Source organism: Haliaeetus leucocephalus, unplaced genomic scaffold (assembly GCF_000737465.1).
Source record: "Haliaeetus leucocephalus isolate CR32 unplaced genomic scaffold, Haliaeetus_leucocephalus-4.0 Scaffold151, whole genome shotgun sequence".
NCBI lineage: Eukaryota > Metazoa > Chordata > Aves > Accipitriformes > Accipitridae > Haliaeetus > Haliaeetus leucocephalus.
In genome coordinates, this window is record NW_010972587.1 from 6,476,976 (window position 1) to 6,491,208 (window position 14,233).

At 38.3% G+C, this 14,233-nt stretch overlaps 1 protein-coding gene across 2 annotated transcripts in view; it reads left to right on the forward strand.

The window, feature by feature from the left end:
- SYT1 (synaptotagmin I) overlaps positions 1–14,233 on the forward strand; it is a 135,201-nt gene that overhangs the window by 58,661 nt on the left and 62,307 nt on the right. The window lies entirely within an intron of this gene.

Here is a 14,233-nt window from a genome sequence, read left to right on the forward strand (position 1 = left end):
AGAAAGTTTTCATGAGTTTGACTTTTTCTTGAATTGATGCAGTTTGGGTATATAGAATTTGCATTTGAATTATGAGAGCAGTGTGCATTTAGGCTTCTTTGTGGTCCTAATCTTTCTAAATGTTTGCATCTCAAGGCATCTTATTGTACATGAAGATAATGGCAGGTTTTCATTGAAATACCTTACAGTTTTATTGAGCTGCTATGCAATCCATTGATTAGAATTATGCATTTGACAAAGACCTTGGAATGGCATCTCACTCAACTACTAATCACCTTTTTTATTTTCATCTCTGTGCCAACATCCTGTGGGTTCATTGTTTAGTAGGTATAGTATTACATGTACCCAAGACACTTTTTGGAAACATTTCATCACTAAATTGTTGTTCCTGCGAGGTTGTTCATACTGGCACATCCACCTTTTTGCTTATTATAAGACCATTTTTTACTCAGTTTTACATTAGTTTTCCTTTTGATTGTTAGATAATATCTGCCCACATATAATAGCATGCACAGCGTGCTTCAGTTGTCTGGTGGGAGAAGAAGGAATCTGAGTCTCAGTTCCTCGTTGTCTAATTTAGCTAATAAGCTGCTTTGGATTCAAACCTTAGTTTCTGTAATTAAAGAGACAATCTCTGGATGAAATCCTTCCTTAATACAAGTGACAAAATCCTGAATATTGGATTTAGACTACAAATTGTGAAAAATTCAGCGGATGCTGAGCCATGCAGCCTCCTCAGATTTTTTTAAAACTGGTCGACTTCAGTCTTGCCTTTTTGAGTGTTTGTTTTTAAAGACTGTATTTTCAGATGTCTTTCTTCTAGTGCTTATTGATTTGAAAGCCACTGCTACATTGAGACTATTCTGCCTGGCATTGTTTCATAGTGACAGCATTTGCAGGGCTCTCTTATTGCATTGACATTGGTATCCATGCTATGTGGGGCATTTTTCTTCCGCTCTTAGAGCTAAAGATGAAAACGGAAAAAAAAAAAGGAAGTTTGCAGTTCAAGGGCCCTGTTCCTTTAAAGCCTCAACATACCAGAAAGCTAGAAATGTGAAATCAGAGTGTATTAATCCTTCTAAACTTTATTAAGTATCAAGCTGGACTTTTATTGCACTATCGTGTGTGATATCAGTCTGTTTCATGTTTTTCTGTTGCAAAACACATAAAGGAGCCACATACTACACAAAGAGGAATTGAACCTTCACCTTTTTAGTATAACTTCAAGCTTTTAGAACGTAAACAATGATATCCCCTTATGCAGGTGACAGACAACATGGCATAGATTAGTGCGGGGTTTCATCTGTCTTGTGGCATAGAACATTGCCCCTTGAGTTTTCTAGCTCATGTCCGCAGCAAGACCTGACTCAGTCCCTTGGCTGCTTCATAAAGTTCACGTCCTGCTAATACAAAACAATGTTAAAAGTTGCTTGAAATAGAGTGTGAGCTACTTCCAAAAATGCATTCTGACTTGGAAAGAACTTTTTATTAAAATCAAAGAAGGTAACCAGAAGAAATAATTCTTAAATTATTTGGATATTAGAAGAGTATTACAAGAACTTTGAATAGTTTGCAGTAGGGACGAAACCTAGGTTGTACCTTATTTGTGCTTTCAGAGCCCAAGTGAACTGACAGATGTGTATTTTTACATGCATTTGTCTATGCAAATATATTTTCATGAGAGTCATGTTAACTAGAAGAAACTAGCTTTCCTTAGTTCCTGTCTGAGCCTCTGCTCTCAGCTTTCCTCAAATTTCAGGTACTATGTATACAGAAAAAACATTGTAATTTTTGTGAAGTTTTTTGATAGGGCCTTTTTGAAGCTGCTATTAATGCGTGGCTTTTTTATTTATAAGAAGCTAGGCAATATCATCCTGTGAAAACATCCTGAAAAGCTGCTTGCACCAACTCCCTAAATATTTTTTCATAATACAGGAGGTCTCCTGTTCCATTTTTGCATCTCTATGCTCACAAGCATGCAAAGTATCCAATAAATATGGAAAAATATTATAACTTACATTAGTTGGAGACTTTGTTAATCTTAGTTTTCTGTATTTTAATTGTAGCTTTCCTACAACAGCTCCTGAGCTTACTTCACAAATAAAAAGTGACCCCACAGAAACCAGTTACTTAAGATGTAGGTCAGTCAAGTATATTTAATCCAAAAGGTCTTCACTTATTTTTGCTCTGTAATGGAACCTCTATTTCTATCATATACATGTTGAGCCTGATTCAAATAATTGCTTAGCCCAGTCTGGAAAAGAACCAAGAGAGTTACATCTGTCAGTGGTTTGGGAGCTGTGTTTCCCAGGAAATGTCATTCATATTTCCGTATTTGACTACTGCCAAGTACCTCACCATCTTCGATATTCCAGCCTCTGCTCAGGAGCAAAGATGCCATACAAATTCTAGTAGATTTTAAGAGATAATAAGTAAGGGACAAAGAGGAGTAGGAGTGGTCCTGTCGCCATAATCCTGTTATCAGCTGACACAGCAGACGTTGCAGAAATCACAGCAGATACAGCTGTGACCAAGCAGTACTCTGGCTTCACAATTAGCAAATACAGTACTGCACATACAAAGGTTAGCATGATTTACCTATGCCACGTGTAACAACAGACATGTGCTTGTCTGTTAGTAGTGATCATGAACATGACATGGCGGTCTGGCTTACTGATTGTAAGAAAACATGATAAAAAAGAAATTAAAACCTAAGCAACTGGATTTCATCCAAAAATGTATGACAACTGTAATTCTGTTACTACCAAAACACCTTTTGTAGACTATTCCACATGTTATAATTGCGTAATGAATTTGTCCTTGAAAAGCACATCTGTATCTGGTCTGCAGTACTTGAAGAATGACATGGTTTATTTCCAGTTTTGCCCTTACAACAGTTAGGTAAGTTTGTCAGTTCTTAACAACCTAGCGCTAACTAGAGTTCTGAAGATGTTTGCAACTAAGTATCAGACACCAGAGTATCCTTAATGTTTTAATTATGACCCCTAAACAAGATGTATACCAAAGCACATCAGTGGCAATTGTCACCAGTCACTTTGAAAGAACCATCTAGGTGGTATCAGTCAAACTGAGTATAAAAATCTTATTTTTATCTCACTTTATGTCACATTCAGTTGTTGCACATCACAGAATATACAATCTAATTAACAATGCAGTCATAGAGGGCAGAATAGTTTTACTAGCAGGTATTCTTCTTTTTGCTCATGAAGTTCCCTTGTGCTTTCCATCCTTTTTTCTAAATGGGCTTGAAATTGATGGCAGAGGACGAAGGTTTAATGAAATATTTGAAGCTCTACCTCTCACAGCCCAGCCATTTGAATGGCATCTCTCTGACACTGCATTCTCTTCTGGGAAAGGTCTTATTAATATATTTATGTCGGTGAAGCACTTTGAAGGTACAAGGCTTTATGTAAGCGTTTGTTAGGACTGTGAGAGGGCTTTGGGAATGTACGAGTCTGTACAATGACTGCTAAATATTGGGGAGGCCACTACTAATGAGCTGCATACCTTGAATTGTTTTTCCCTGGCTGCTTTTAGCTCTGCTGTCCTTGTGAATATACAGAGGTGATTTATGTAGTAGTCCTTCAGTCTCATATGACTGAGAGCATGGGAGGGAAGAGGGGTAGGTACTGAAAGGTTATTCGCTTTTACCAAGTCTGACATATAATGGTTTGGGCACGGAGTGTTAAAAAACAGATGATAGGAGTTTGCTCCTCTGTGTCATCTACCAGATGTCACTGCCATTAACTTTATCTGAGTACATACTGCATCCAATATCCGTTATCACTCCAGTACAGAAGGCCAGACAGACCTCTTCTTTGCTCATAGCAGTGTGAATCATACTGAGAGTCATCTTCTGAATACTTCAAGTGATTTCCCTCCAGACATTTTGTTATATTGGCACTTAAATTGAAAACCTGTTGTAGCAAACATTCCAAGAAATTTTAGGTAATATAAGGAAGAGCAGAAACCATTCTTTCCCTTGAAAGCAGTGGAGAATCAGAGCCTTATTCCATGAGGAGAAGGATCTTTGACCTGCCAGTGTCCACCACCAAGAGTTCTGCTCACCTCTTACGACTGCCATCACGTAAGACTCTATGCATTATCTGATCAGGCATCCACCATGGATAGGTTACATGATGGATGCATGCGCGTATCACAATGGGTTGTGATGGGTATATTTTCTACGTGGCTTCTGAGCTGGAATTCTGGAAAACACCAGCAACGTGCACAACAGGTTCTCTCCTACATGATGTACAATCCCAAGCAGGAGAGATGGATGCTACGGTACTGCCTTGCAAAGGGATGCAAGCAGTCTGCAGCTGAAAGACCAATTCTGTGAAGCTTGACATGCGCTGTTCATGAGGATTGTTCTCCCCTTCCTCTTCAAAAAATAAAAGTCAAAGGAAGGAGATGGAAAAGTGGACCTGAAATGGGTATATTTTATACCTCGGTATGCTTCATAGCAGTTGGAGACTGACAAAGTTAGTAAGCCGTCTAGCTTATTGAATCCTCAGCACTGAAACTTGCAGAGAGTTAAGAGGAAAGGACGTTTTTACAAATGTCACTGTCAAATCACAGCAGCAAATCACTGTCATTTTCTGTTATATCAGAGATGGACAGATGATCTAATAGACCTTTCCCATCTCTAATAATAACACTTAGTTCTTATACAGCTTTGCAGACAGCACAGTGCTTTGCAAAAGTATCATTATCCCTATGGAGATCCTGTCAGTGTCAGACAAATTTTAAAATGTGAGGTCTCCTTTATTTAGCTGCATATTATATTGGATCACTATGTCTTCTGCATGGTGTTCAAGTTTTCTTAAGTTCACTTCTTCTTACACCCAATTAAAACTTGAAAATGTTAAATCTAAGGGGGTTTTAATTTTCAGGTTTAGTGGCAGAGTTACATGCAGTAAATGCACAATGTTGAATGCATGTTCAAAATTGTAAGTGCAGCATCTGTCCTGCAAAGGAACTGAATTTGATGGTGAAGGAACAAGAGAGAGGTTCTCAAGTTTTAGAATAAGCAAGCCTGATGTGAAATTCTTTAGCATTTAATTAGTTGTTTTTCATCTTGAAATTGAAGGTGTTGAAATGTTGTGATTTTAAAGGTAAAACCATATGACTCAAGCAGAGCAGTTACAGTACTGTTTCAGGCTATTAGAATTATGCATTTCTTTTTTCACCTTTCATACTCAAACTGCTGACAATCCCACTATATACCTTTGTTGAGTATTCTCTTTCTTAACTCCCTCTCTGGAAGAGACACCTACCTTAGGAGGTCAGAGGCATTCTTGTGTTATAACAAAAAGAATGTAATTGGCTTACTTGAAATCAAAAGGGAACTTGTCTTGATTCATCTCAGACTTCCTGGCTTTACAGATATTAAATTCAGATACAGAGGACAGTAGACAAGAAGAAGTTCAGTGATAGTGTAAAATTCAGGCTCTGCTGGGGCCCGTCTGTTTCTGGACAGTATTCGTTCTGAGAAAAACTTGTATTGCTTATTTGACAAAAACGTACTTATTACCATTTGACTTTCAAGTGTGGAAGGGCATCTTGAGGTTAAACTGTGCTGACAAAGTAGATCATACGCTTGGTGCAAAGCATCTAATGATCCATACACAAAATAATAATAATTGTATTAAAGTTGATTCTAGACAAGGCATATTCCTAAAGACCTTGTAGAAAGTTACAAGGCCAAAGGAGGAATAGTGTATGATTCCCCACCTCTGCCTCTTAATGTTATTGTGTGGGTTTTTTATTGCTCAAGTATAGAATATTTTAAAATGCTTAATAGAGGAGGGAGGCCAGACCAGCCAAGGAGTTCAAAAGCACTGGACTTAGATGTTAACCATACAGTGGCATTTGGAAAGCGATGTTCTGAATGGTGTTTTTATAGGCTTTTGAGAAAGATGCTGAGAGGGATCAAAATCATCTCCGAGTCCTTCTTCAAAAGGCTTAAGCAGAATTTATATCACTTAGATGCTGGAAGTATTTTTCATGTACCTGCAAGCGATTCATTCAGATAGCTGATATATCAGTCATTTGCATGGGTTGAAGTATATTCCAAGTGGAAGGTGCTAAAGCTACAGTATGAAGAGATGTTTTGGATGGAAGCTGCAGAAGGAATTCCAGGGAATTCAGCCATAATCGTGGAGTACTCCCAGTTATAAAGCTCTGTAATCTGCGAGGGATTGCAAATGCATCTGCAGAATCAGCTGATTGGTGTGAAAGGGCCACAGAACATGCTATATATGCAATTTTCCTGCATTTTTCTCCACCTGGACTTTTATGTACTTACTTATTTTTCTGATTACCAGCATCAGTGAACGCATTATCCAGAGGCTGAAACTGCATTTCTCACTGGGACTCTAGGCAGAAGCTTTGCAGTAGTTCAGGGTAATACCTTATTTCCCTTTCTCCCCTCCCTTCGCAAACAAAGAGTGACAAAAATCATTATCTGATTGTTGTTACAAACCAGGATCAGGAGCTAAGGGAAGCTGTGAGATAGCCGTATCAAAATACTCTATCATAGGTGTCATGAGAAGGGCCTTCAGAACAGAGACCAGCACTTTAACAGTCACAAGGAAGGAGCAGCTCCTACAAAGAAGACGATGGCTTTTTCACTAAAAGCTTGAGGCATAGTATGCCACTCTGGTCTCCTCGCTTTGTTGTGCCCACTCCACATAGAACTAAAAGATCTTGGTTTCCAGAAGCCTCAGAGAAAGATGTATTTCTGAAAAGGTTAAAAGCAAAGATTTAGGAACAGTCATCCAAGAAAGAAAAGGATTAGCCATTTTCTTCATTTTTTTCCTCTGTCAGCTCTTAAACACCAATTTAGACCATGTCAGGGATTACCATAGTAACCATTTAACCTCTTTTCAGAGCCTGTTGTGTTTCAGTTTAGTTCAACAATGAGCTTAACTGGCATTTGAAGCACTTTGCATTGTACCTGTGACAGGAATTAGCACCAAATGCCCTTACTTTAGAGAAGTCACAGTTAGAATCTACAACATAATACTGTATTTTTAGTTTGGTGGTATTAGGCTTTTATTGCTTTTATGCTAATATTTTAAGAGGTAGAGTATATGATTTTAGGATGTATTACCAAGTCTTATTTCTAGGCTAAATGGATGACAGCCAGCGATAACTCGTTCCTAGTTACCTGTTTGATTGTGTCATGAAACTTGGCCTTCCACCAAAGGCCAAAGAAATTCCTCACATTGGCTGATGTGTTGTTGGTGTGTTACAGGTGATGCAGCTGGGTGGTTTTGGTGCAATCAACCCTGTACTTCTTTCCTCTTTCTTTTCCGTGGCCTTCTGCAGCTTACTGTGTGTTATCAATGTAACTAGAGGAATACTCAGGACATGATGATTTAAATTAGATTCTAAAAACCTTTGGAATAACATAGCCTTTTTCTCTTGTTCATGTCTAATTCAGTCTGGGCAGGATGCTGTTGTACGAAATAATAACTTTCAGAAAAAAACCTTTTTCATAGAATATCTCTATTTCTGCATTTTATGCATTCTTCCCTTGTAGGTTAATGGAGAACTGACATTTCCAGTTTTTAAGATCTTGCAGTCTACGACATACACACAGTTCTTTTTGAAGGACTGATGATAGGTAGTCTTTCACTTTCAATCACACAGATCAAAGCAAATATTATTATTCTTGGATGTTCATAGGTAACTATGTCATACATAAAATTTAAAGAGATTAATAAGATAGATGTAAATGCTTTTCTGTACCTTATCTGAGCATGAACATTTATAATGTTGGTGCAGTACAATTCGAATTTGTGTAACCTCTGTCATCTAGAATTCCAATAGTGAGGAATTTTACTCCAAGAATGATGCCACTGTCTAAAGATCAAACCATCTCTCCCCTCTCTCTCTCTATCTCCAAACTTTCATGCCACTGGCCACAGGAAGGGAGAAAATCATACAATGCTGACTGATCTCTGTTTCTTATTCTTACAGGTTTTTTTCTTTTTTTTAACTTCTACCATCATTCTATACACCTGAGTGAGTCAGTTAATTATTAAGTTGCACGATTTAGCCTCCGGTCTAAAGTTGCTGTTGCTTTTTAGTATCTGTGTTGACCAGAGGTCAAACTTCTGTGAATCACTCCACCTCCTCACTTCTCAGCATATTCTCACTCTGTGTGTATGTGTGCATATGAGATGTAGACCTGAGTATGGAGCAGAAATACATCTTTCTTTTATTATTCATCTTCTGTGATGGAAGCTTTTGTGCAGACTTTAATAGTTTTGTGAGCAGCCTTTAATTGCATTAACTGGGACTTTTTGTTTCAGATGGCTGCCTGGCTGGCTAGGTGGATGGAGTGGTACTGTAGTTGTTCTGTCCTCTCCGCTGGCAGAGTTTCCTGAGTAGGATTTTTTTTTTCTGTGGAGGGCTTGAGTATGGTCACTGCCACAGAATTACTACTCTTGCTCTCTCCTTAGAGCAGCACACAACTCACTTTGAGATACAATCACCATTGCGTAGATAAAATTCGTTTCTAATCTTTTGGACCCAGATATTGTCTGTATGTGCTTCTTGCTGGCCAAGCACTAGATGAAAAGAAATACCTGGCACTGAATCCAGTGACATGGAGGCCAAGACCTTTTCCTTGAACATTATGTCTGCAATTACAATTACAGAAATAGTGCCAAAGGTAGGAGTTTCCAAACTAGCAGTGAGAAAGAGAGTTCAAACAGTGGTATGTTATTGCTGCTTGATCGACTGGATGCATTCGCCTACAACACAACAGAATTAGGAGTTATTGCTACTTCCACTGTCACTGATAATGGCAACTAAATTTGGGAACCCTTCTCTAGTGCATTTTTCCACTTGTGGCTGACCTTGAGTTCAAACCTCTTCTTCTTAGATAGAGACCTTGCCATAAAATTCTAACCTAAGTCATTCCCTAGACGATTACCGTTATGTGGGGTTTATAACTTGCTTTTGATGCCACCGGCATAGAACATGGCACTACAGCTTCTCAATGGTATGGATGGCAGCGGGCAGACAGCGCCCGAGCTTCCCATTAGAACCTTAACCAGTTTTAGGTGCTGCTTAAATTACTTCTGGTAATCTTCAGAGCTACTTGGTTGTCTGGAATCCAGTTATTTTATCTTTGTTTTTCCATATCTTCTTCAGTAACTGTGAAAATTAACAGGAGGATCTCTGTTGATGAGTGAAGCTCAGGCTTCAAAACTGGCAGCAACTGATTTTCATGAGTGCCCTGAGGTCTGCAGCTGACATCCCCTGTCTGTTAATGCCCAGCCCAGAATTAGATAGCAGCAGATTATGCTGAAAGTGTTTTTACTCGTTCAGACTTCCACATTAATCATTCAGGCTGAACATTAATTTTCTGTGATGTTTTAGAGCATTCAAGTTTTCCAGGAGATGTGGGACATGTGAATTACTTTTGATTACTCTAATGTTTTTGCTTGTACTTATTGTACAGAAAATAGGTACAACTATTACAAGTCCGTGACACAAAGTAAGAACTGCAGTTCTTCCACAGCACTTCTCTGTAACCCATGATTTCCTTCTTGTCATAGTAGATATTCATCCCTACATTTTCTTTTTCTGTCACTCTTAAATGTTAACTTGTATATGACAATACATCAAAGCCCTCCAGAAAAACCCACCTCTAACTTCGAATACCATCCAAATAAGCGCATGCTTCCCCATCCTTTATTTTACAATGAAGACCAATTTCTCTCATTGCAATTTGATACAGCAAGTGATGATGTTTCTCTAGATATAGAATCATACTTTTCTATATACCCTTTAAATCATTAAATCATTTAAAATCTCTTTGAAAGACATGATTATTTCTTCAGAATGTCTGTCTGTCATACTAAACTATTAGTTGCTTTCTTAATGGAGAACTATATGCTTTTAGTTTCATCCATCAGCCTAAAGGGAATATATGCACATTTAGTGTATTGAAAGTTACAACTTTTATGATTAAAAACATAAAATCCAAAAATTAGTATTTTCTGATATATGATAACTGTAAATGAGAACAGATTTTAATTAAACTCTACTAGATTTGCTGCAGCAATCATATGTTCCAGAATGACTTGAGAATATTGGCTTCCTGCTTGGATTTCAGCTGTAGAGTTCTACAATTGGCCTAAGTTCTTGCAAGCACAAACACCAGTCACATTATATAAGGATTTAAGGCTGTGAAACTTTCCTGTTTATATGTTCCCTATCATGAAAACTAGCTGTTACTCAGCCTTTGAGCACAATCACTACATATAAAGCTGTGAATATCTTGTGTATAAACCCTGGGACATGCTCCTTAGACTTTTTAGCCCACCTGTTCATTGATTCCTTGGGTTTGTTGCCAGAAGGCACCACTATATGAGCTCTTACAACTCACTGAGGATGACAAGTCTTTAAATCTGATTTATTTTATTTGCATTGAGCCTAGACTAGCTAACATTAACATTTTCTTTCTGAAAAAAAAAAAAAATCCCATTTCAAAAACCTTTGTTTTGTTTAGAAATACTACTATTTCCTATCAAATTGGCTAGTTTTCTAAATGAGGTGAGGTTGTCTGCCCTAAACCTGGAGGACTCCTAGATCTTCAAGGAACATTTTAAAGAACCTCCTATAATCAAACTTAATCTAGGAAACAGGCAGGATCCAGGAGGTAGTAGTGTTCCCGCTGTGCCAAGTTGGGAGGAGGGTGGCACAAGGAAACCCCCTTACAAGCTGGAAGGTTAGACCTTGCTTGGTTTTGGAGCAAGGAGCTAGAAACCCTTTGATTCTCAGCCCATGGCATTTTGTCCTGGCTGCACAGCCACAGACTGCAAATTCCAAAAGCTCGGATTTCCTCATGGTATCCTGACTTTCAGCATTATCCTGCATGTTTTTAGTGGAAGTTCAGCAAAACCAAGTCTCCCATGAAACATTGTATTACCATCTAATCAGAATTTTGTGGAAATTCCACTGGAAAATTCTGCGTGAGAACTTACTGACAAAGGATACAAAGAGAAGACTGCTGACATTAGACCAGCATTCGTTATAGGCAGCTTTGCACCTCCGCTGGAAAATGCGTAGAGGGTCTTCAAACCCAAAGAGTTTGCAAGTTACTGATTTTAAGACATCAGTAGAGGGAGGAAATAACACATCCCTTATAGCTTCAGCAGTTACTCTCTCTCTGTTAAAAATGTGTACTTTATTTGTTATTTGGATGTTACTGGATTCTACTCCAAGTCATTGATTCTTGTTATGCCCTTCTTCAGTAGATTCAAGCCATTTAATACATGATGCTTCCTCTTCTCTACAGTACTTATGCACTGTAATCAAGTCACTTCCAATCCTCTTTTCAGAAAGCTGCAGAAATTCATCTTTTATGTTTTTCACAGTCAGGTTTTTTCTCTGTTTTTCCAATAAGAGTTGTGACTTTTTGAAGACTACCTTCTGTGTAGTTTTCAGCATCTTAAAAAAAATACATGTACACAAGAACAGTGTGCAGTATACTTTGTCTTTGCCAAACAGCAAAGACACCAGCTACTTCTGCTCGCTCCTACTATTGAATGTTTTGCACAGCATTACACTAGCAGTTCATGGTCTGTTGCTTATGATCCTAAATCCTCAGCAGGAGGCACTGCCTTCCAAGATATCTTTCCTGATTCAGTAGATATTTAGATATAGTCTTGAGTTCTTTGTCTTAGAATGTAGAATTTTTGCTTTTGGCTGTATGAAAATGTATTCTGTGTGACTGGTTACGGCCAAGTGATTTAGCACTTTCTCTCGGACCAACCTGTTGCATTATTATTTACCGTTATGGTATTTTTGGTATCACCTGCATATTTTATCAGCAGAAATGTCTTCCACATCTATAAAAAACATCAGTAGACCTTGAACAGAACAAAAAAATATTTTGCATGTTTCCTTCATCAACCAAATTTACAATCTTATCAAAGAGTGAATCTGGTTTTAGTTGAAAAGGCCTATTTTCCATAAAACCATGTGACTTCACTTTCAGTATATTTCATATCCTTTAAATCAACATTAATACAAATGTTTATGAGTTCTTTGTTTCATTGGGGTTTGATAAAAGGCAGATGGCTGATAGATACAGCCTTCATCCCATTTGGCTTTTTTTTAAGTAAGATGGGCATAACATTAGCACTGTTCCAATCTTCTGGAATTTCCCTTATGGCCTAAGATTTATTAAAAATGAACATCATTGAGCCAGAAATCTCATGATAAGTGCAGTCATCTTTCCTAGATTTTTATAGATGACTGCGGTGACCTCTTTCTTTTTACTGAACAGATTAATGAAATTCAGTGTGTGGTACTGATTGCTATGATGACCTTTGATGAGCTGTCTTGTCTTCCTAAAGAATGTGTTAAGAGAGTTTTTCAAAGTGAAATAGCCAGGGGAAGTGGAGTAATAAAAGAAGTTTTTTGCCAGTATGTATTTATCCAAAAACTTGAATATCTTTTAGTAATTTCATAGAAATGTATTTTTGCATGCTTAGTTTAAGAAGTGGATACAAGCCTGGTAAGCGTAAGTCAACAGATTTGAATACATAGCACTAGTTAGAAGGGACTCATTCTTGAACTGAGCACAAATATTTAACGAGCTGAACTTAAAACTTACAACGCAAGGCGTTGTAGAAGGAGGCACGTATTAGTTTCTTCATTTCAACTGGAACCAAAGACAAAAATATTGAAATTATCTGAGAGAGTATTTTACATATTTCTGACTTCCCTGAAACTAGGAAGCACTAGAACAAGAGTGGCTCTGAGCTTTTCTGAGGGTTTTCAGCTTGCCTCTTTTCCAGCTGCATATCCTTTACCCCATCTCATATTTTTAGGCAGTTTTGATGCTCTGGAAAAATCTCCAGTAAAAAAATTAGTAAAAGAGGACAATGTAAGAAAACCTTCCAAATGACAAGCAACGATACAGAAAGGGATTTCAAATCCTGCCTGTGCTTGTAGCGCAGAAGCTGTGGATAGAAATAAAAGATGACATTAACCTGGGTGAAATTATACATGAAAGAAAGTCGTCTTCATCTTGATAAATTACAGGTGGAGAACTGTCTTGTTATAAGACTTCACCTATCAGCTGTTAACTTACATCAGCTGTCTGTGATTTTCCCATTAGCAAATCCAGTTCCTTTTCAGCTTGCTGTGCGATCCCCTGGTCTGCAGCCCTTTCCAGGTCACCACTGTGGCTGCAGTGTAGGAGGACCGTGACCTGCCTGTATGGCTGAGTTGTCTTCTTGTGAAGATAAAGGCTCAAGCTGGTTTTGGCACAGATTTGTGCTGCATGCTGCGCTGGAAGCTGGGGAGCATGGTAAGAAGGTTCCTGTAAGCTTAATGGAAAGCAATGCCTTAAAGAGGGTTGATTGTTGCCCTGTTCAGGGAAACCCTTGAGCACATACCAGGTCCTCGCGTGTTCTGTTTGGCCTGCCTCTAGCTGACCAGCAAGTTTCTAGTTATAGAACAATGATATCATGTACTGCTTCTTGCCTAATTGCCAATTTAGGAGATTTTGGAGGAGGCTGCTGTATTGTGTGGGGTTTGTGACTGGGGTCATGGAAGGGAGCTGGAGGTAGTGCTGGGGGATATTATGGAGGAACATGAAAGCTGAACTGGTGTTACAGCAAGCAAGAGATGAGAGAAAGGAGGACATCTATCTGCAGGAGTTGAGTGAACCAGGCTGTGCTGGTGTCACTGCAAAAGGAATCATTTATTTATAATGTAGCTGGGACTGGCACGAGGTGCACAGTCTTTTTGTCTTGGTAGTTTGTTACAGAGGAAAGGGAAGAAGATAGCTGGCTACAAAGTTAATCCACAAATTCCACTGAATTTCTCTTTGTGATTCTTGCAGAACAAATAGGAATATACTGTACACCTTCAGTAATGGAGGTACTGAATTCACCTGATAGTCTTTCCCTGGGGCTGTTGAATTTCAGCAGGATTTACCAGCAGCCATAGATGATTATTCATTCCCTCATGCCAATTGTTCCCACCTACTGGTTTGTTTAATCTGTTTGGTTTTTCTTTCATTAATTGATAATGTATGGTCATCGTAGCAATGACTCTGTTCATGCCAGGTTTTTAATACAGCACCACATCCAGTGGTAGATCTTACAAGTAAGGAATCAGTAATTGATTTGATTCTTAATTACAGTTATCTGCTGTTTACTGATCCTGTATA